The sequence below is a fragment of the Crinia signifera genome, chromosome 3, assembly GCF_055691185.1.
Source record: "Crinia signifera chromosome 3, ASM5569118v1, whole genome shotgun sequence".
NCBI classification, from domain to species: domain Eukaryota; kingdom Metazoa; phylum Chordata; class Amphibia; order Anura; family Myobatrachidae; genus Crinia; species Crinia signifera.
Genome location: NC_139219.1, coordinates 235,487,503 through 235,510,104, shown reverse-complemented (window position 1 = coordinate 235,510,104; position 22,602 = coordinate 235,487,503). Strand labels below are relative to the sequence as shown.

The window sequence follows — 22,602 nt, the reverse complement described above, 5'->3', positions numbered from 1 at the left end:
TCCCCTGCCCAGGAGCCGTCTACGACAATGAGTCTGCCGCAGACAAGCTCCTGAACAGAATCTAGCGTAAAGAGGCTCCCCCTGATCAGAATAGCTACCCCTGCAGACTTACACTCACCTCCACCGGACCAGTAGGACGGGCCATGGGACCACTGCCGGGCCAGGTGCTTGTAGGACCTGGAGAAAGGGAGAGAGCATTCCTGCAACATGTATACATCACATTTCTGAAAGTCAAGGAAAGTAAAAACAGACTGTCTCCTAGCCTTATCCTTAATGCTCCTCACATTAATGGTAAGAATATTAAAAGCTACCATCTGTTAAGAGAAAGGGCAGGTTAGGTTACGATACGTTTACGTTACCACTCCCATCGGGGGGCGCAGCGTCCGGCTCTGCAGCTGGATCTCCTTCATGGGTTGGTTCCGTAATGCCAAGCAGCTGGTCGATGTCGCTGTCGCAGACTAATTCAGTTGTCCCCAACTCGTCATAACATTCCACCAAGGCCGCCATCTCCTCCTCGAGGGTGGGGGCGGGCTGGGGTGGTTCCACCAACTCAACTGCTGCCTTTTTGGAAGATTCCGGGTCGGCAGCGGGGCTCTCTAACACCTTCCTCTTCTGTCTCAGCGTGGTCGGACCTGCAGAGGCAAGGGGTGGAAACTCCTCCTCGGAGAGGAGAGGGGTGGAGGGAAGAGGGGTGGGTTGGGCAAGAGGTCGGGAGGGTGAGGGGGGGGGTGAGCAGCAGTGGAGGGGGGTGCTGTCACAGAGGGAGGTAGGGGAGGAGGGGTGGGGATGACAGGGGCAGAGGGGGGTTTCTTACCACCTTGTCTCTGCTGCTTCGGCTTTGGCTGCTTCTGTACCGGCTGGGGAGGCACCATGGGGGTAACTCCCTTCACTGCTGCGGCGTAGGACCTCGCTCTGTCAGGGCATGCCTTGTAGAGGTGGTCTCCTTTGCCGCACAGGTTGCAGACGAGCTTCGTGGGGCAGTCCTTTGTCTCGTGGCCGGCCACGTGACAGAACTTGCATGCCGAGACCTTGCACTCTCTTCCCACGTGGTCTTTCCCACTGCACTTTCGACAGGTGCGTGGTTGATCCGCGTAGTAGATGAGTCCAGCGGTTCCCCCCAGGGAGAAGCACTGTTTGAGGTGCTTGACTCCGTCTGGGCACGAAGTGTCCTTGTGGAGCCTGACCACCACCGACCACTTTACGTCCCAGAGCCCGTTGCTCAGCAGGACCCTTGTGGGGTCCCTGATGACCGTGCAGGATCTGTTCAGGAATGTGACGATGTCTTTGGCAGGCACATGTGGACTTCGCATTGAAACCGTCAACCGCCTCTCCTCCCTTTGAATAGGGCAGTTGCCCACAAAGCGAGAGAGAGGGGAATCAGGCTTCGCCGCTTTCACCGCCTCCCAATACCTCTTGCAGATGGCAATGGTGGCGAAGGTGACATAAAAGATCCCCTTGATGAAGGTCTGGGTGCTGAGTACTTCGGGGGCCGAGAATCCTTGGTCCAGGACCATCATCTTGCCGAATTGCACCAGCGAAAGGTCCGGCACCTGTCCGTCCACCTCCTTCAGCTTCATCACCACGGTTTGCCTCATCCAGGGTTCCAGGGCTGGGGTAGCCTTGGAGCCATCCCTGGCGGGCACCGCTGGTGGTGTCCCTGAAGGGGGGCAGGAGCTGGGGCCGGCCACATTTGCTGGGGTTTCGGCCGGGGACTTGCCCTTCTTCCCGGCGAGGGGGGCTGGAGCGGAGGCTGTGGCCATCCTTCCGGCTTCTCGGGGCAAAAGGGTCTTTTCCGGGACCCCGGCAGGAGGGGAAGGAGGAGATCTCTTCAGAGGGCAGAGCAACACAAGTCTAACCCTCCAAGGTGGCTAGAGAGCGATGCACGGCTTCAGAGGGCAGAGCAAAGCAAGTCTAACCCTCCACGGAGGCTGGGGAGCGTTGCAGAGCTTCGGAGGGCAGAGCAGAAAGTCTGACCCTCAGCGGCGGCTCCGGAGCGGTGGAGGCTTCAGAGGGCAGAGCAGAAAAGTCTGACCCTCCTAGGCAGCTCGGGAGTGCTGCAAGGCTTCGAGAGGGCAGAGCAAACAAGTCTGCCTCTCCCAGGTGGCTAGGGTGCGTTGTCTCCCTCCTCAGGCGAAATCCTCTTCTCCTCGCAGTCGGGGGCGGAGCTTCTTCCTCGGCGTCGAGAGGCGGAGGGGTCGGCAGTCGCTTCGGAGGGCAGAGCAGACAAGTCTGACCCTCAGTCTTCTTCGCCGGCTTCTCCCTCTTCAGCGATGTCTTCTCCTCGCAGTCTCGACGTCTTCGCTCTTTCGCTCTCTCGGCCAGCAGCGGTAGCCCTGAGAAGGACCGTTGTCGGTCCAAGAAACAAGGAGCAGAGCTGCCTCTCAGAATAAACTGATAAGAACAGATACTACACTTGATCTTAGCCAAAAGGCCGAGAAGCGATCTTACAGTATTTGGCACTAGCAGTAACCATTCTAGGCTATAACCACTGCTTCTGGTTTACAATTTGTGGATGATGCTGTCTTTATTTATTATCAGGGAGGAATTGGTTTTATGAATGAATGATTGAATGAATGAGTTTTGCAGCTCTATAAAATTCCCCCAGTTGGTCACTTCTGGTATTACACAAAAACAGTAATGCTGTTTCAGACAGTTAAGCTACAGAATAATATTATCGTAACGGGAAACTCTATCTTGGAAATGACATTTCTCATTACCATTACAATGTTAATTCTTCCTATGTTTGAATCCACTAATACTCTTCCAGACTTAAGGTGCGTACACACATACAGATTTTCTGTTTGATCTATCTGGTGGGAACAAAAACCTGGAAATGTATGGAAGCATATGACAATCAAAAATTTCCACCCAAATGCAGGAAAACAGAAAAAAATACATGCTTTGATAAATTTGTTATATCAGAATTATTTAAACAATTTGTCTGACTGATCACTATCTGTTTTCAAGCGTTTAGGAACAATTTTTTGATTGTCATTTGCTCCCATATATTTCCAGGATTTTGTTCCCACCAGAACAGACAGAAAAATCTGTACATGTGTACGCACCTTTAGTTTCACAAACCTGCTTGTTTTGTTGCTCTGGTCAGCAGCCTTCACACAATCATTGCAGTCTGCTCTCATGCTGTCAATCATGGTGTGAGAGGCTGGGCTCATCCCTTCACTGATTATGCACCTGAGTAGAATTCAGTCTGTAGCTAAAATTAAGCTGTAACCCTTCAGTGGCTGGGTTGCTGTTTGTTCAACTGTCTAGTTCTGACTGAAGCTCCTGAATCAATGCCTCTAACTGCTGATTACCTTCCTTCCTGTCAATCAATCAATACTAGGCAGGGGGATAAATATCCTGCCCTCATACCAACAGTTTACTCCAGCAACTGCTATTTCTAATGTACGTGCAGTTTCCAGCATACTTGCCTACCTGGGAAGCGGGATAAGGGATCTACAGCAGAAAGATAGACAGCCATTAGGTCGACACCATTAGTTCAACAAGCAAAAAGGTCGAGACGCAAAAGGGTCGACATGCGAAAAGGTCGACACTACCATTAGGTCGACAATGTCTAGGTCGACAGTCAAAAGGTCTACATGGGGTTTTTTTCACAGTTTTTCTTTTACCCAAATGTTGACACAGTCGACATGGACACAGTTTGAAGTGAACCGCAGTCCCTCGCATCGCTCGCAATGCTTCGGGCACGGTGCCTCGCTGCACTCGGCACACTATTTTATTCTCACACCTCACCCTAGTGGATGGTAGGGCATGAAATAGCGCCTGTAAGCACGTCAGGTCAAAAAACAGTGAAAAAACCCACGTCAACCTTTTTGCATGTCGACCTTTTTGCATGTCAACCTTTTTGCATGTCGAACTAATGGTGTCGACCTAATGGCTGTCTATCTTTTTGCTGTAGACAAATAGTCCGGATCCCGCCTACCTGACCCTCTCCTTGAGGGAGAAAATGCTCTGTTCCTGGAATTCCCTGGTAATGTATGATTGCCATCACCAGTGGTGAATCACCTTTATTATCATTTACCTACATAGCTCATCACTGGTGATGGCAATCATACATTACCAGGGAAGTCCAGGAACAGAGCATTTTCTCCCTCATGGAGAGGGTCAGGTAGGCAAGTATGTTTTCCAGGCATATAGGATATGGTGGTTTCACGTTTACCTGATTCCAGTCGCTTCACCTGGGCACTTCCAGTCATTAACTTCACTGAGACCTCCAGTGTTTGTTTCCTCCTGCTGCACCTGTGACTCACCAAGTTACCTGCACCTGTGCACCCCATGCTTCCAGCACCTGTGCTTCATCTGCACCTGTGCTTCATCTGCACCTGTGCTTCATCTGCACCTGCACCTGTGCTTCATCTGCACCTGTGCTGCATTCGAACATGCACCTGTGCTCCCTGGCACCTGTGCACCGCCAGCTTCCGGCACCTGTGCACCCCTTGCTTCCGGCACCTGTGCACCCCTTGCTTCCGGCACCTGTGCACCCCTTGCTTCCGGCACCTGTGCACCCCTTGCTTCCGGTACCTGTGCACCACTTGCTTCCGGCACCGGTGCACCACTTGCTTCCGGCACCGGTGCACCACCTACTTCCGGCACCTGTGCTCCACCTGCTACCAGCACCTGAGCACCACCAGTACCTGTGCACCATTTGCTCCTGGCACCTGTGCACCACCAGCATCCATCACCTGTGCTCCTCCTACTGCCAGCACCTGAGCACCACCAGTTCCAGCTCCTGTGCACCACTTGCTTCTGGTACCTGTGCACCATCAGCACCTGTGCACCATTTGCTCCTGGCACCTGTGCACCACCAGCTTCCATCACCTGTGCTACTCCTACTGCCAGCATCTGAGCACCACCAGTTCCAGCTCCTGTGCACCGCTTGCTTCTGGTACCTGTGCACCACCTGCAACCAGCACCTGAGCACCACCAGCACCTGAACACCACCAGCACCTGTGCACCATTTGCTCCCGGCACCTGTGCACCGCCAGCTTCCATCAACTGTGCTCCTCCTGCTGCTAGCACCGGAGCACCACCAGTTCCAGCTCCTGTGCACCACTTGCTTCTTGTACCTGTGCACCACCAGCTTCCATCACCAGTGCTCCACCTGGTACCAGCACCAGAGCACCACCGGTTTCCAGCACCTGTGCACCACTAGTCCTCATTGCCTGTGCACCACCTGCTTCCGGCGCTTGTGCTTCACCTGCTTCCGGGACTTGTGCACCATCTGCTTCCACCACTCGAGCACTACTCATTACCAGTACTTGTGCATCTCCGTTACCTGAAACTGCAGATCCAGTACCCAGTACCAGCACCTGTACCTGCAAACCCAGTATCCGTTACAGCACTGGTTACCTGCACCTGCAAACCCAGTACCCATTACCAGCACCTGGTTCCTGCACCTGCAAATCCAGTACCCATTACCAGCACCTGTACCTGCAAACCCAGTACCTGTTAACAGCTCTTGCTACTCGCACCTGCTAATCCAGTTTCTATTCCTGTACCTGTTATCTGCAAACTCTATACCAGTACCCTGAATCCTTTTGGCATCTGCATTCTTCTTGTCTTCTTCAGAGACCATCTTTAGTGTTCTCATTCAAAGACGTCATCCAGAGTAAGTTTCTGCTTCTCCGGGATCTGTATAAAAAGTTTCTAAGTCACTTATTCACAACTGGGTCCTCAAAACCAAGAATCCTGACACTAAGTTAAGTTAAAATTCTTGTTTTAAAATAAAATATTTTAGAACCTAACCAATGATTTGAATTTCTAATTTCCTTTAAACAGTACTTTGATTATTTCGAGAATGGTCTTTTGCATTCTACACAGAAGTCTTCTTTTTTATACTAAGCAGCCTATTAATTTCTCAGTGATGGCCATGATGTGCCTTTTCTTTATTGATGAGCGGGTTCAGATCTCCGAGATCCAAACCCTTCTAACTTCCTGATCCGAGCTGGGATCTTAGTCCAGCTCGGGTTTTCCCGCCAGACTCGGATCCCAGAATATGGCAAAACTTCATCCCGCTGTCGGATTCTTGCGAATGGCGCTATCTTCACTCCAGCAAAGGAGAGTGTGTCCTTGTTGTGTCTTACTCCAGGGTGCCACGTCTGCTCTACTCTATCAGACCTGGGGGGCCGGTCTGCCATATAACTGGTTGCTGCCTGTCTGCCATAAAATTTGGGTGCTGCATTTCTGCCATAAAATTGGGTGCTGCCACTGTCTACCATAACATTGGGTGCTGCCATTGCCTGCCTTATAATTGGGTGCTGCCATTGCCTGCCTTATAATTGGGTGCTGCCATTGCCTGCCTTATAATTGGGTGCTGCCATTGCCTGCCTTATAATTGGGTGCTGCCACTGTCTGCCATAACATTGGGTGCTGCCACTGTCTGCCAAATAATTGGGTGCTGCCCTGAGAGAGCGGACTTAACAATTTGTCTGAATGACCATTTTTACTGTTTTTTTCATGTTTAGGAGCAAATGGTTAAATGTCATTTGCTCCTAAAAATTTACAGATTTTCATTTCAACCAGCCAGATTGTAAAGATAATTTGTGTTTGATAATAGTGTTTATGTGCCTTAAGTGCTTAAGCGCAGATGGTTATATCACAATATAAGTATTAATGAAGTAATTTCCTCCCCTAAAGCTGGGGACTTTTTCAAGGTCCAAAGCTGGGGACCTTGAAAAAGTCCCCAGCTTTAAGGGAGGAAATGCTTCGATCGTATATTGGAGCGTGCAAGAGATGGTGCGATGTCTATTCCAGAGGAGGATGAGGAAACAGCATCTACAGGGACTCATGAGCAGTATTTTACCCGGGGACACAGTGGCGGATTCGGGGGGGGCACCCGGGCACGTGCCTTCCCTGTCCCGGGTCTCTAGCCCCCCGGGAACCGGAGATATCGCCTGGCAAACCTGTAACGTTTTTTCCCCATAGGATAATATGGGACCCGTCAATTCCGACCCCCACCCGGTTCCGACGGCTGCCAGTTCCCGCCCTGGCATCAGAGAAGCTTGTGGTTGAATTCATTCAATTCCAAATCGCTGGGCCTTCAATATGATATCGAGCTGGTCCAAATCGGTCAATCGCTTCCAGAGATATTGCGTGTAAACCGATTTTTTTATTTTTGAAATGTAATTTCATGGCTGTTCATGTTTTTGAGGGCAGATTACTCTGGAACCAAATGTTACAGTTTCACTGGACCAAAATCATTCAAAGCCCACTCAAAAGTTCTTCAATATAATGCTTGTCTCATGTAAATGGGTCAGTTGGTTCCGAAGATATAGCCGGTTAAATTAGATAACTGGTTAAAGGGGGGAGGGGTGGTTTTCTCTACCCCTCACACCAGAAAATGCAGGGACTAGGCTGGTGTAAAAGGGGCCAACCTGGGAATGTATTTTCTGGTGTGAAAGGGGTATTATTTCAAATAGCCGGGACCTGCAGTGCTCTGAATACAGCCAGGCTCTGCCACTGTCAGTGGCTATCACTTCTGCCTGGCGGCGGCTGTCCCCCATTTACCACGAGCATGTATTCCCCCTTGGCAATGAGCATTATATCCCACATGGCAACGGTCATGGAACCTCTGGCAATGAGCATGGAACCCTTGGCAATGAGCATGTAGAGAAGCAGCACTTATGTAGCATAATTTTTAATAGGCATTATGGCGTTTGGCATAACACATAATGGACATTATGGTGTAAATGTTTAATGCGCACCTTTGGTGGACAATGTCCCTGTTTATGATTATGAAGTGTATTGTGAATTTTGGCTTAATCTGTGTGGCATTATGTGATTTCTGGCTCAATCAGTGTGGCATTATGTGAATTTTGTCTCAATCCGTGTGTCATTATGTGAATTTTGGCTCCATCCGTGTGGCATTATGTGAATTTTGGCTCAATCCATGTGGCATTATGTGAATTTTGGCTCAATCCGTATGGCATTTTATGCATTTGGCTCAATCCGTGTGGCATTATGTGAATTTTGACACAATCCATTTGGCATTATGTGAATTTTGGCTCAATCTGTGTGGCATTATGTGAATTTTGACACAATCCATGTGGCATTATTTGAATTTTGGCTCAATCCATGTGGCATTATGTCAATTTTGGCTCATTCCATTTGGTATCGTATAAGGGGCAAGTATAATGGGGTCTAGTATTTTGTTGCATAATGTGTAGAAGTTGTATATGGTGTTGACACGCCCCCTGTTGAGTGACCACACACCCTTTTCCGGAGCGCGCCTTTGGCGCGCGCACAACTACATCCATCACTTTTGTCGCCATGGTGGGCCTGCATACTTTAAATGCCAGGGCCTATTTTTAATTCCATTCCCGCCCTCTCCTGACGCTCTCTTAGCATGTACACTGGCACCACTAACACCGCCCCTCCCCCACCCAAACCCTTTTTTATCATGGTGCCCCCTCTGTCATTTTATCCTGGATCTGCCCCTGCGGGGACATATGTTTCAGAGCCCATTTGAACTGTTGTTATTCAGTTCAACCACCTCCAGTAATAGTACCTATCTGACTACTGCACTTTAACCCTCACTTTGTGGATCACTTTTATTTAGATCATTTCTGTGTATACAGTTGTGCTCATAAGTTTACATACACTAGCAGAATTTGATTTTCTGGCCATTTGTCAGAGAATATGATTGATAACTCACAAACTTTTCTTTCACTTATGGTTAGTAGTTGAGTGAAGCCATTTATTGTCAAACAACTGCGTTTACTCTTTTTAAATCATAATGACAACAGAAACTACCAAAATGACTCTGATCAAAAGTTTACATTCCCCAGTTCTTATGACCGTGTATTGCCCCCCTTAACATCAATGACAGCTTGAAGTCTTTTGTGGTAGTTGTGGATGAGGCTCTTTATTTTCTCAGATGATAAAGCTGCCCATTCTTCTTGGCAAAAAGCCTCCAGTTCCTATAAATTCTTGGGCTGTCTTGCATGAACTGCACGTTTGAGATCTCCCCAGAGTGGCTCAAGATATTGAGGTCAGGAGACTGAGATGGCCATTCCAAAACCTTCACTTTATTCTGCTGTAGACAAAGACAGGTCGACTTGGCCTTGTGTTTTGGATCATCGTCATGTTGGAACGTCCAAGTACGTCCCATGTGCAGCTTCCAGGCTGATTCTGCAAATTTTCCTCCAGTATTTTCTGATAAAATGTTTTGACAATAAATGGCTACACCCAACCACTAACCATGAGTAAAAGAAAAGTTTGTGAGTTATCATTCATATTCTCTGACAAATGGCCAGAAAATTTACAAATTCTGCTAGGGTATGTAAACTTATGCACAACTGTATATCTTTGATTTTCTTATGTGATTCAAGTTTCGTGTTTTGATTAAACTGTACTTCCCATTATGATTATTTATCTCTTTTGTGGAATATGTACCAAATGGAATTCACACCCTAAAGAAGGACTACCCTAATGAACACATAAAAGCTTGGTTAATTAATTGCCTATATATATATAAAACACATGTCCATTTTAGCTATGATGTGTAAGCAGGTGCCAGGTTCCTAAGAAAACCAGTTGTTAGTGTAGGACTTGCAGTGAAATGGGGTCCCTTGGCGATGGGCTGCAAGCTTAAATGCATTGATCAATTCATGAACTAAAACCCCATTATTTATTTAATTGATTATTTGAATGTTAAGGTGAGTTAGTTTTTTGTAGTGAGTGCTGGGCTGCATTTACTAGAGTGTGTGGTCACAGGCCACCGCACCCCACCCTGGGATGTGGGTGCTGTTTGCACCCCATTCCTAGGAATGGCGAGTGTTTTGGTACTTCTGTGTGTGTGTATATATGTGTATATATATATATATACATATATATATATATATATATATATATATATATATATATATATATAATCTTTTGTGTTGTTCGGCACTCCGGACGATGTAGTCACTTACCGCGGTGCCCTTAATATCGTTTGATACAGGGTGCAATCCCTGTCCTGGGATCAGGCACAGGGGAAGGAAGACGGCACTCGCGGATTTTTGTAATTATATTTTATAAATTTATGGTGACATCAGATACAGCATACCGACGTTTCAAGGCTTGTCAGCCTTTTCTTCAGGATGCGCTGTAAAGTGCATATAGTGCTAGTGCACTAGCACTATATGCACTTTACAGCGCATCCTGAAGAAAAGGCTGACAAGCCTTGAAACGTCGGTATGCTGTATCTGATGTCACCATAAATTTATAAAATATAATTACAAAAATCCGCGAGTGCCGTCTTCCTTCCCCTGTGCCTGATCCCAGGACGGGGATTGCTATATATATACTACTGACCTTATGGCTTAGCACATTACCTTCACAATCACTTCTTCTGGTATTTCATGATTCTGATTCTGCTAAAAAAAACTTGTCACTAATTAGGGGGTCTAGGAAGGGCTACTCTCTTTTTCAAGCTTTATTTTCCCAGTTTGCTTTTTGATCAAATTTACAAGAGTAGTGCAAAAAAAAGTGGTTATTTTTTTCAAGTGTGTTATGACTGCCGATTCCCCCCCACCCCCTTGCAACACATGGTGCAGCCACCTCTGATGATCAGTATTTTCATGTAATATTTATACACCCGTGAATATCAAAAATAATCCATGTATCCATGTATCATACTCCCCCCTCTGGCCTATACAGAAAAAGATAAAAAGATATTTAAAAAAAAATAGCCATAAACAAGATTTAATAGGAATAGTAAAATTAACAAACAAATGAATTCTGCATTGCAGCCATTTAGCTTTTAGTGTGCATAAAATTATGTAAAATATACATATGATGTCCTAACATTACATGAAGGTTGGAGTCTTTGTCAGCCACTTAACAAACTTAAAAGATAATAAATGAAATATGATATCAGTTATTTGTTATTCAGCAATAATTCTGGATGTGTGTGTCATGCCTGTGAGATGAAAGTGTTTAATCATACAAAATATTTTACCTTACCCAGCCTGCATTGCACTGGCAGTAGTTATACTGTACAAATATGAAATGCATTTAATGGTCAGGAGCAGCAATGTCATTCACTCTTGGTATACTAAAATGAGGTAATCATCTAAACCTAGCAGAATATATTTACTGGAGCCATTTATGAATCTGCACAATTCACTCATCATGGTACTTGACATGTGGAATCCTGCATATACAAGGGAATATGACAGGAAGGCATGGCAGGTTTTTTACTTTGTAAACCAGCTATAATCATTTTAAATTCTAAGAGCTCCTTTTTTAAAGTGGAGACTTGTCCGCATGTTTGACTTTGAATTTTAAAGTGGTACTTATATTAAAGCAAAACTACTGTAGTCTAGCTTTGCACTTAATGTTAGTGCCGCTTTAAATGTCTAGATCGACTCTGTTTAATTATTCTAACCCTATGTTAATTTTACAATGCTGGATAGCAGGTCATTCTGGGTCAGTGGTTTTGATAAAAGCCTGTATATCTAAACAGTACAGAAGTAAAATCATAAGTTATGCCAGTGGTTCCCAAACTTTTTTGGATGAGGATGTTCTAGAACAGGGGTAGCCAACTCCAGTCCTCGAGAGCTACCAACAGTTCACGTTTCCCATGTCTCCTCAAGTGAAGTAATACGCTCCACCTGTGGATCATTTAAAATGTGTTAGTCCGTAATAAGTGCACCTGTGTACCTGCAAGGTGACCTGGAAAACATGAACTGTTGGTAGCTCTCGAGGACTGGAGTTGGCTACCCCTGTTCTAGATTATCAAATATCTTTCCCTGAAACCCCTAGGCCAAAATTTTCTTATTGTGAAATTCAGAAAAATATTAAGTAAATTGTGTGTATATTTCATCTTTAGGGTCAGTTATGTGGCGAGGGACAGGATTCACTTCTGTTTGTCCACAGTGCTGATGTACAGACCATACTGTGCTAGAAGCGCTACAGCAGACAGCGACACCTCAGGCAGGGAAGAGGAACTGCATGGGTTTTCAAATATGGCGGGAGCTAGAATGAACACTAATGTGAAGCCACAAGCACTGATTTTGTTTGGAACCACTGGGTTACACAAATAGTTTACTTCTGAACTCTGATCTGGACTATATATTGCATACCGAGGTACAGTAGTTGTTAAGGTTTCTATGGGCATAAAGGTTTACTGTCAACCATGAGAAATGTACCATTGCTATGGGGGTAGCAAAATATCTCCAGACAAAATATTATGGTCTAGGCCAGTAGAAAATGCTTGGCAAGATTCAAAAAGAGATTTGCCTGTTTTTCAAGCTAGTGACTTCAAAACACCGTTTGTGTAGCAGATGGATGCCTTTGGGACAGTATTAGGGGCAGTCCTTTATCAAGAGGTAGATGGAGAGGAGAAGCCTATCCTCTACCTTAGGCTTAAATTACTGTCCAGAGAGTGCAAATACTCAAATGTAGAGCAAGAGTGCTTGGCAATTAAGAGGGCAGTGGAGCCCTTAAAATATTATTTGAAGAGACGAGAGTTCCTATTGGTTGGAGACCATGCGTCCTTACAATGGATGCACACAAACAAAGCGGTGAATGCTTGTGTAACCCTTTTTTTTTGGCCTTACAGCTATATAAGTTTGAGGTACAGCATCACCTGACAAAATAGGACCTCCATGCGGATTTCCAGAGGGTTTGCAGGTCCCGATCCTCCAAGCAACCAAAAGGTTGCTTGGAGGATCGGGACCTACCTTACCCTCACCTACCTTACCCTCCTTCTTCTCCTTCACCCTAGGGGAGGAGAAAGAGGATAAGGTAGGCGAACTCTGGGAAGTGGTTGAGGGTTATGTAACTGAGAGAGCTTGCCTGAAAAGTTCTTAGCTTCACCAGGGTGGTTGAAGGCACACAGCATCTCTTCAGTGCAGGAAGGTAGTGAAGGGAGCTGGGGGCTGTCCAGACACTAAGGGAGCACTGGGCACTCCCCTGAAAATGATAAAAACAGGGGTCCCAGCGCTTGGCCACTCACCAATCATCTGAAGACCCATCCAACCACCCCTTAGCTCAAGCCCCTTTTCAGACCGGCCATCGTTGAGGCATGTCCTAATTTGGGAATTATAAAAGTTGGTAGGTATGTCAAAAGTGATATACGTAACCATATTTGGATAGGGCCTGAAGCCTCCCCAGAGAACAGGAAGATAACCCACAACTTTATTAACACACGCCAGCCACCCCACACACACATACTCATTTAGACTATACACTACCAGCCATTAGTTTCATTACACCCCCATATTTGTAATTTTTTTTCAAGGAAAGACAAACGTAATTAATGGTTGCCACAAATAAATGGGTTGAACTACTATTGTAAGAGATATCTGCAATCATTCATATCATATCAGCATTTAGTTGCATGAAATACTCGATATTCATAACTTGCTAGATGATGAGGTTTACAACAGATCAGTATATGATCCCCACAACTGTTCGAAACTTGCACTCAAAGTCCCTTATTTACGTGCACTGACGTCCGGTGCATGATTGGTACATATCTGGAACCGGACACAGAGCTGAGTAACTTCGGTGCCACTCTTCTGTTATTATAGTATATAATTGTAAATACAACCAATGTATTATGAATAATAGCTTCCAGGAAGGAGTTATCGGTTGAAAAATGATCGTCCATCATAGCTTTGAGAAAAGCAGGCTTTAGTTTATGACAAATCATCTGGCAAGAGAAGATTTCCCTTGGCTGGGTGCAGTGGATCCTGAAGAGACATGCTGAAACCAACAGTGTTCGTATCGCCCGCAACCTGGACAGCCTTATGTGACAACAAAATATATTAGAGTTAGTAGTAGTCAGGAAAGGTTACAAACAGCTGCGCTCATTACAACATGAGAAAAGAGCATGTCAGTCACTACTGTCAAGGCCGTCTCAAAGCCACAGGTTTAAAGGCATATGTAGCAGCTCATAAACTATTGCTGAGGCCCATTAACAAAAAGAAGAGTTCCTCTAGGCTAAAGCGCACAAGGACTGGTTGTCTGAGCAATGGAAGGTGTTTCTTTTCATGGATGAATCGAAGTTTGGGTCAAAGAGGCACAAGTTTGTTCATCGCATACTAGGCGAGAACATACTCCCAGCATGCACTGAGCCTATAGGAAAGCATGGAGGAGGTTCTATCATGGTCTCCATTGATGATTGGGGAAAATAGCAGGAATCATGGACTCGAAGCACTATCACAGCATCTTACAGTGTCATGCCATTCCCTCTGCCACACACATTATTGGATGTGGTTTCACCCTACGGCAAGATGATGACCCCAAATATACCTACATCTTTGCAAACATTATGTAGAGTCTAAAGAATTCCAAAATGTGATTAAAAACATGGTATGGCCACCCCAGAGTCCAGATTTTAACCCAATTCAACTCGTGTGGAATCACCTTGAAAGATACATTCAAGAAGAGCAAACTAGTAAAATGATCTGTGGGAGGTACTGCAAAAGAATTGGAGGGCAATTGGAGCTGAAACTTTGGGAAAATTGGTAGCTAGAATGCCCAGAGTGTGCGCTGCTAAGGACGAGTTCATTAATGAAAGACAAATTTAAGTGAATCAACTTTCCATTTGTTTGAAAACCTGTCAATGAATTCAGTTGTGATTACTCCTCTTCCATAAATATGAATTTATCACAAAATAGCTTTTTACTTGCATCCATCCACATCTTTATGTATATAAAATCGTAGTTTAATATCAATATACAGAAAAAAAGCTGTCTTTGGTAACATAGAAGCAGCTGACACAGGGTTAGATTTTGGTACTTATGTATTATAGCGTCGCGCAATGTTTATATCGCGTCGCATCGCATGGCATGCATCGCGTACCATGCGATGCAACGCGATTTTTGCCCCCTATGCGATGAAAGATCGTATAAGCACCATAAAGGGTGCTTTTAAGCACCCTAATGGGTGCTTACAATGTGAAATGCACCTCCACGCCACCCCCCCCCACTATAAACGTGAACCTGAAGCGTGGCGAGCGCAGCAGTACGCGTCCTCCGACCTTTTCATACCCCCACTATCCACGTCGGCGTGGAGTTGAGAATAGAAAGTGTGGCGAGCGTAGCGAGCCACCAAACCCGAAGCGTGGCGAGCGGACGCGGATACCTTCACAGGTATTGGAGTCCCCTTGTGTGCTTCACAGGTATCCGCGTCCCCTCGCGGGGCTCGCTGCGCTCGCCACGCTTTGGGCTCGGTGGCTCGCTGCGCTCGCCACACTTTCTATTCTGAACTCCACGCCGACGTGGATAGTGGGGGTATGACAAGGTTGGAGGACGCGTACCGCCCCCCTCGCTGCGCTAGCCACGCTTCGGGTTCACGTTTATAGTGGGGGGGGGGGGGTGGCATGGGGGTGCATTTCACATTGTAAGCACCCATTAGGGTGCTTATACAATGTTTAATCGCGTCGCATCACATTGTATGCCATGTACAATGTCATGCAATTTTAAAATTGTATGACATTGTACAGCATCGCGCGATATCGCATCGCATACCATCGTATACCTTATGGTATGCGGTGCGATGGGCGCCGCCAAAATACACAAGTACCTAGATTTTTACTAGTAACACTGCTGAGGCTAAAAGATCCCTGCGTGCATCTGCATAGTTTATATACAAGGGGTAGGATATACTGTAGGCAGGTTCTTGTGAGCTTCTACCATCTGTCGCAACATTTTGGAACACACAATGGGGGTAATTCAGCACCGATTGGATGGGGCCAAATTCGGGCAAATGCGTGTATTTGCATGCGCCTGATGGAGTTTCAGGGCTCACTAAGCAAAGAACAACTGCTGCTTACCGAGCCTTGCTGAATCAGGCCCAATGTGTGTCGTTGATCTTGTGAGTCGCAGGAGTCAGCCAGGTTACTAATTCAGAAATGGAAATACTCTGCGCTTAAATGCAATCTTAATCATGCAATTTCTGACTGACAGGAAATAATTCAAACCACACAGATTAATATCAAAGAGAATCTTTGTCTCATAAAATAATTGACCGGTCAATAGGCAATAAAAAAAAAAAAAAAACAACATACAGAAAAAATATATAAATTTTAAATGAAATTATTTTCAAGTAATTACATATTATTTTGAAAGCCATGTAGTGTGCGTTTTTGGGTAGAGGTAGGGAATTGGTTTACTAAACAGCCTGCCCAGGTTTGAATAGGGATAAGATACATTGTTATTATTCCATATTCTTTTTTTATTTTATCTTCATTTATTTCCTTTATTTAATATTTAGAGGTTTACTCCTTTTCTTTTATAATAATATTAGTATTATTAGATGTGAACGGTAATCTGAATCTTGTCTATGTATATGACCTTGCTGCTATAATAAAATAAATCTGTATACAAATAAGTATGATGTTAATACACCTCCGCATCCATTGGAGGTGTATTAACATCATACTCCCCTGTAGGTAACATGCATACTATCATACCAATTATTCCTATTAATGGAAATCGCATCCTCTATAATGGAATATTGTTGCTTTTTATGTGAGTAGAATTTGAACCTGTCCCCCTATAAATACAATGGAATCTGGACACTCCCCAAATAGCAGTCAAAAAGTTTTCTTTTTTTTTTTTTTGCTTCATATTAAAGCACAAAAATCCAACGTTTAGGACCAAACAAGGCACTTAATCATGGCCTCCAAGTCCCAAAAAGAAGTGCAACTCATATTCATATAAAAAGAGGAAAAAAAAACTAACTTTATTAAGAACAGCTGAATATCTTGAAGAATATTTGTCAGTAAGAATAACTTTCAGTAAGAATAACTTACTGACAGTGCAAATTCACCATTGTGGCAGTGTGGAAAGGATGAAATATATGGGATGATTCACATTTGCTCGGATTCGCTAACCCTTCCGAATGTTAGGGTTTATGCCTGTGCAAACCGCCAGAGTGAACGCCTTCGTCGACTTTCAAACTCGCTGGGGCGCTTGTTCAAGTATGTGTGGGCAGGGGACCACCCAACGTTTCATTGATGTTCTCACAAAAATGGTGTCTGCACCCATAGAAATGCCACTGGGAATGCAGGCATATCAATTCCTGCTTGGGGCGAGCGTCTGACATCACATGACGTCAGCGGCTGCCTTAATTCGCCCATCTACGGCCAGAATAAAAGTAAGTCTAGCCTTACTTTTTATTTGCGAAAAAAAAAAATCATTCGATGGTGAGCGGCCATCAAAATTATTTTTCTTCTGTGCGGCCGCATGTGTATGCGAATGCATCTGCTCGCACGCTAGTGAGGGGATTAAAGTGGCGGGGAAGCGTTTACCTGCTTTAGGCAGCTAAATAAATGCAGCCTAGCGACCGGGTCTGACTCAGTGACATACTGTAAGGCCTTGTTTACAGAGAGAACCTATTTGCATCGATAGTGCATCTTTGGATGCAGCAGCAATGTGACAATCTGCTAATGCCAAAGGAGATGTCTGAAGAAAAAATGACACCATCTGTCTGCATCACAGACACGAGTGCCACACCACAAGTCACTGCATCGGATCACCATCGCAGCCAGCAACCCTCTGAGTAAGCCGAAGCATACTTATATTGGCCACTAGAACTATTCTGTTGTAGTTAGGAAATCGGTATTGGAAGATGCTGGCCCTGGCCTCGGCATGCCTACATAACAAGTGCCAAAAAGCTTGGACAGAGATAAAGTGGCAAGAGATAAAGGGCCTGACTCTGGTTGACTCAGTAAACTGCGAAGCTCGCATCTTAAGGAGTCCTAAAAACACATCCCCTCACATGTGTCTGCCACTAGAGAAATCATTTTGATGGTCGCCGACCATCGAATGAATGATTTCTCCAGGGTTTGCAAATATAAGTCAGTGGAGACTGTCATGTGATGTCAGCCGCCCACCCCTGGCACCTCGCATTATGCAGGCATTTGAATGGGAATGTCCAGCATTTGCATAGGAAATTTATGTTCCCATGGCCCATCGCTGTCACCGCCCCCATAATGACCCCCCCCGCCGGTACCTCCCCCCCCCCCCCGCGCAAGCACCGCAGTGACAGTGCAGGTTGGCGAGGACGCTCACACAGAAGCCCTGCACAGACACATGTGGGACCAAATGGACTACAATTGGGCCCAAAGTGAATCCGCTTCTAACTGTACTTTTACAGTTTGCATTTGAAAAATGACAAGTTGATTGGTACTGTATCTCTCTCCAAGCTTTGATACATTCCCCTCCATGAAAAGATTGCAGCATTCACATATAGTTGAAGCCTATAGTACAATCAATTATGTTTCATGGCAGAAAACTATTCCTCTGTAAGGGCACTGAAATGACAGAGTTATATAATGAAGCTCAGCCAGACCACTGATTAATGAGGGAAACTTTCGAGAGCTACTGCAGATTAAATGTAACAGCAGGGACGCTTCTTTGCAAATCACCTTGAGAACGCACAATTGAATACAACTTATATCAGCAAGAATACACAAAATCAGTTGATTGAATGTTGTATGGAAGAGATTACCTGGGTATTTCTGGATTGTTCATAGGAAGTAAAATATAACTGCAATACTTGATATAACTACCCACTACCAATCCATAATTCTCAGTTGAGTGTTTTAAACTTACTATATTACAGAAAAACCAAAGACACAAATGGCAAGTGCAATAGAAAGTACATTTCCAAGGCGCCATAACTCACGGAGAGCAGGAATGTTGATATCTTTGTTAATGACAAGTAATTGATGATTATATATCAGTGCCTTGTCAATATAATTGCACTTATGCCCATAATGCACCAATGTTACTGTCTAAATTGCTTTATATATTATCCTTATACAGTTATCTAGTAAAACATAACAACTTGGCAGGCACTTGACGGTATTGACTTGTTTAGTTTTAAGATACATGAGAGACCCATTTTCTAAAACCCTTCCCCTTTAAGGAAATAGGGTCCTGATTTTTCCATGGAGATGAAACCATGTTGGTACATTGTTGAATTAAATGTTAGATGATGCCATAGATTTTCATCTTAATAAGGTTCCGTCTCATGAGCTTCAGGTGCAGGTGTAGGAAATCTAGGAAGCACAGAAATATTTAGGTAGAGTGGCGTGCTATTTTGAGCATTTCCTTATGGTGCTAATGAAGTCTTTTAGGCCTAACTGTGGAACCATATAGGCCATACGTTCTCATTAAGGCCTTCTAATACATTGCCTGTAGTCAACTATCATCACTCAGTGGGTGCCTTGTTGAAGATGAATGAGTAGCTGCATAGTAAGGGTCAACAAAAAGCCATTTAAAAACTTTCTAGAACTGTAGAAAAGGAATAGCAGATGCCAGATAATTTCCCTTTAATTAAGAATGAAGAAGCCTACTTTCAGAGACTCTGTACACTTGTTTGTGGGATGCATTTGGAACACCAGCTAGCCCTGTGCAATAAACATATGGACCTGGTCTCTGTGTCTACAAAATTTTATGTAAACTTGGTCATGAGTTCAGGATTTGCTCTTTTGGATAGCATGCCATCTCACACTGGTGCTGCATCTCCCAGAGCCTGTACTGCTGCTTGTAGTACTTCTATCCTGATTTCATAGCCAAAAATCTGACAAAATCCGCACATGGCTTTCATTCAGAAATGTATTCTATTCCTCCCCACAAATCTGATCACAGGGATGACTTCTTACCATAATTTACTCATATTTTTTCAAAATTTCTCAATAAAAAACCACCACTTCCCTAACAGAAGATTAGGACCTAGTTAATGCGGGAAGGCAGTGAGTGGCATGGAGCCATGACCAGCACGCCGGTGCAAATCACCATACTGTCGCATCCATGTTTCCACATTGGAATGAGGTTCTAATGTTGAAAAAAACAAAGAATCAGACTTCCTGACTCTTCAGAGGATGCAGACTTTCCATTAAAATTAACATATAGGGGGATATTCAACCATGCCGCTATTTCTGACAGGGGCGAATAGCAGTGGGCACCTGTCTTTCCCGACAGCATTGAAGAGGCAGATCGACCGAACAGGTTGACTTTAAAAGCTGTGGGGCTTGTTTTGCTGAGATTGGCCATGGATTGTTGTGATCACAGCTGTATCTCGACTATCCACGGCCGTTTATGTGGACACGCCCCATTTCGCAGGTCGGCAGGTGAGACATTGAATCCACCTGCTGATATGTGGTCGAGCAAAACGCAAAAGGGCCATGGTCACGGCTGTCAGCACTGAGCCGGGATGTAATAGGGTGCGATTTTTGTTTAGACAGCTAAATAATTGCACCAAATCACACGTCACGTGAGATTTTTGTCTGCAAATCGCACTTGTAATAGAGTGTGCAAATTTTTAGATCAAGCCAGAAATCACTTGTGATTTTTTAGTAACAGTAATGTATAATTTTTTTTTTGGGGGGGGGGGGGGGGTAACGGGAGTGTGCTGGTTCAAAAATACGGGGGACCCCTAGTCTTTTTGTCCCTCTGTTTTTTTTGGAACCAGGACCAGTCCAAGTGTTGGTGCTGGTTTCTTAAATATCGGGGTCCCTATCACTTTGTTCCTCCGTATTTGGGATGTGCTGTGATTGACAAGTGAGATACAATTTTATGGTCATTCACCATCTAGTTATTCATAAATAAAATGATTGATGATCTAGGTAGATTAGAGGAATGTTAGAAAAATTAGAGATTGATGGGGTTCCTACAGTGCAATCCGCTAGAATGTATGGTGAATAGGGACCAAGAGGGGACACCTACCCTCTGAAAGTGAGAATAGGAAAGAACAAGAAGGCCCTACACCAATCATACAGCGCTAAATGTGGATGTTACTTTCCTAATCAGGTTTCAAAGATGCCAGATCTGATCCTTTTTAAGATATCTATAAGAGAGAGACAAAAAGCTTCCCCCTCGTGTAATATTGCTATACCAATAAGACGTTTTTGTCATGAGTGTAGGGCTATGACAACAGATAAATAGTAATATGCGTGAATATATATGTGTTCGGGGAGTACCCCCCTTTCTGGGTACTCACACTAAGGGTGTGAACACAGGCGTATCTCAGGTTCTTTTCAATCCCCAAATGGCTTTTCTTAAAACAATGTAGATATCCACTACAATTGAATTAAAAATTGATCCTATATTACAATGAGGTATATGTAAATGATAAAAGTGCAATTTAGGTACTCATCTCATAGGTTTAGGAAGGCCAACAGTCAAAATATTACACCAGCAAAAAACGGGGCCCCATTTCAGCGTCCCTGTGGTCTTCTTTCCTTCCCACTAGATGAGGTCAAAAACTGCTATGAGCTGAGTCCACCAACGCGTTTCAATCATAACATGACAATGGCCACCAATACCCCTTTCACACCTGAAATGCGGAGACAAACCCGTTAATTAAATTCCAGGGACAAGCAGGGACATTCCCGGGTTGGGACCCATTCACACATGCTTTCGAAGCAGGGACAACCCTGGTCGGCACCTTTCACCTTTCACACTGAACCCGGGATGACTCTGCGTTTCTATGAGAATAGCATTGAAAATGGCCTTTTTTAGGTTCACTCTAGATTATTGATTATTAATAATTAAGACACAAAACATTTGTAGTGTTTCAGCCTTTGTTTACTTGTAGAAACCAATTAAAAGACATATGAAAGCATCTTCCCCTCTAATGATTAATAGCTCTCTCACCTCCTCATTTGTCCAAGACATGGCACATATTGCAGGCTTTCAGGGGTTAAAATGCACTTCTGGGGTCTGTGGTGCTACAGAACATGCACATCTCCCTGCACGCTGTATGCTGTCTCTGGGCGTGTCTGTGAGTGTCCACCACAACAGGAAGTTGCCCTGCTAGCAAATCAGCACTAGCAGAGGCAGCACGGGAAGCAGGGACATGTCCCTGCACCTTTCACACAAGCCAGTAACCCTGGAAGGACCCGGGAGCAACCCTGCTACATAGCAGAGTTGAATTGCCGGCAAATTAACCTGGGAATTTGTCCCTGGAACCTTTCACACCAGAGCTAGTCCCGGGTTGTTCCCGGACCCAACCCGGGAATTTAGGCTGGTGTGAAAGGGGTACAAGTCTGCCATTGTCAAACTTAATGATATCTATGAGGAAGATATCCTTGTTGTAGTTAATGAAGGTAGTGGTTGTGGAACTTCTAATATGCCATCTCCACACTTTCCCTTTAGGTGATTGAAAGTGGATATGGGCGGCAGTGTGGGTTGGGAGGGGGAGTAAATTTAAGGGTGTCGAGAAGTCTTGCACCAGCCCTGACTTACTGAGTTACTGCTTCATCTTACAACTTGGACATACTGTAACATCCTTTGTCAACATTTTGTTAATGATAAATGAGTCCGATTATTCTGCCTATTAAGGTTGTCATATCTAGTTATTTTTCTGTGTATGAGCCTATCCTGTCTACTAGAGTCTGGAAAGAGAGAGGTAGTGGAGTCTTTGCCAGAAATGGTCATCTGTACTGTAAGCTACCTTCTACACCTAACTTTTCCAAGCCCATACTTTCACACATTTGGGTACAACACAGAGGCGTAACTTCCAGAGGCAACAGAGTACAGCAGCACTGTGTGCTTCACCACCAGGATTCAAATGTTACTGGTGGTTTTCCAACAGTGCTCTGCTGCGCACCCACTGCTGCTACAATCGGGTCTA

General features: G+C 44.8%; 1 protein-coding gene and 1 pseudogene across 9 annotated transcripts in view; one reads left to right on the top strand and one right to left on the bottom strand.

The window, feature by feature from the left end:
* The window catches only part of LOC146064321 (uncharacterized), a 626,027-nt gene that overhangs the window by 59,692 nt on the left and 543,733 nt on the right, over window positions 1–22,602 (top strand). The window lies entirely within an intron of this gene.
* LOC146066044 (U2 spliceosomal RNA) lies at window positions 2,337–2,443 on the bottom strand (annotated as a pseudogene).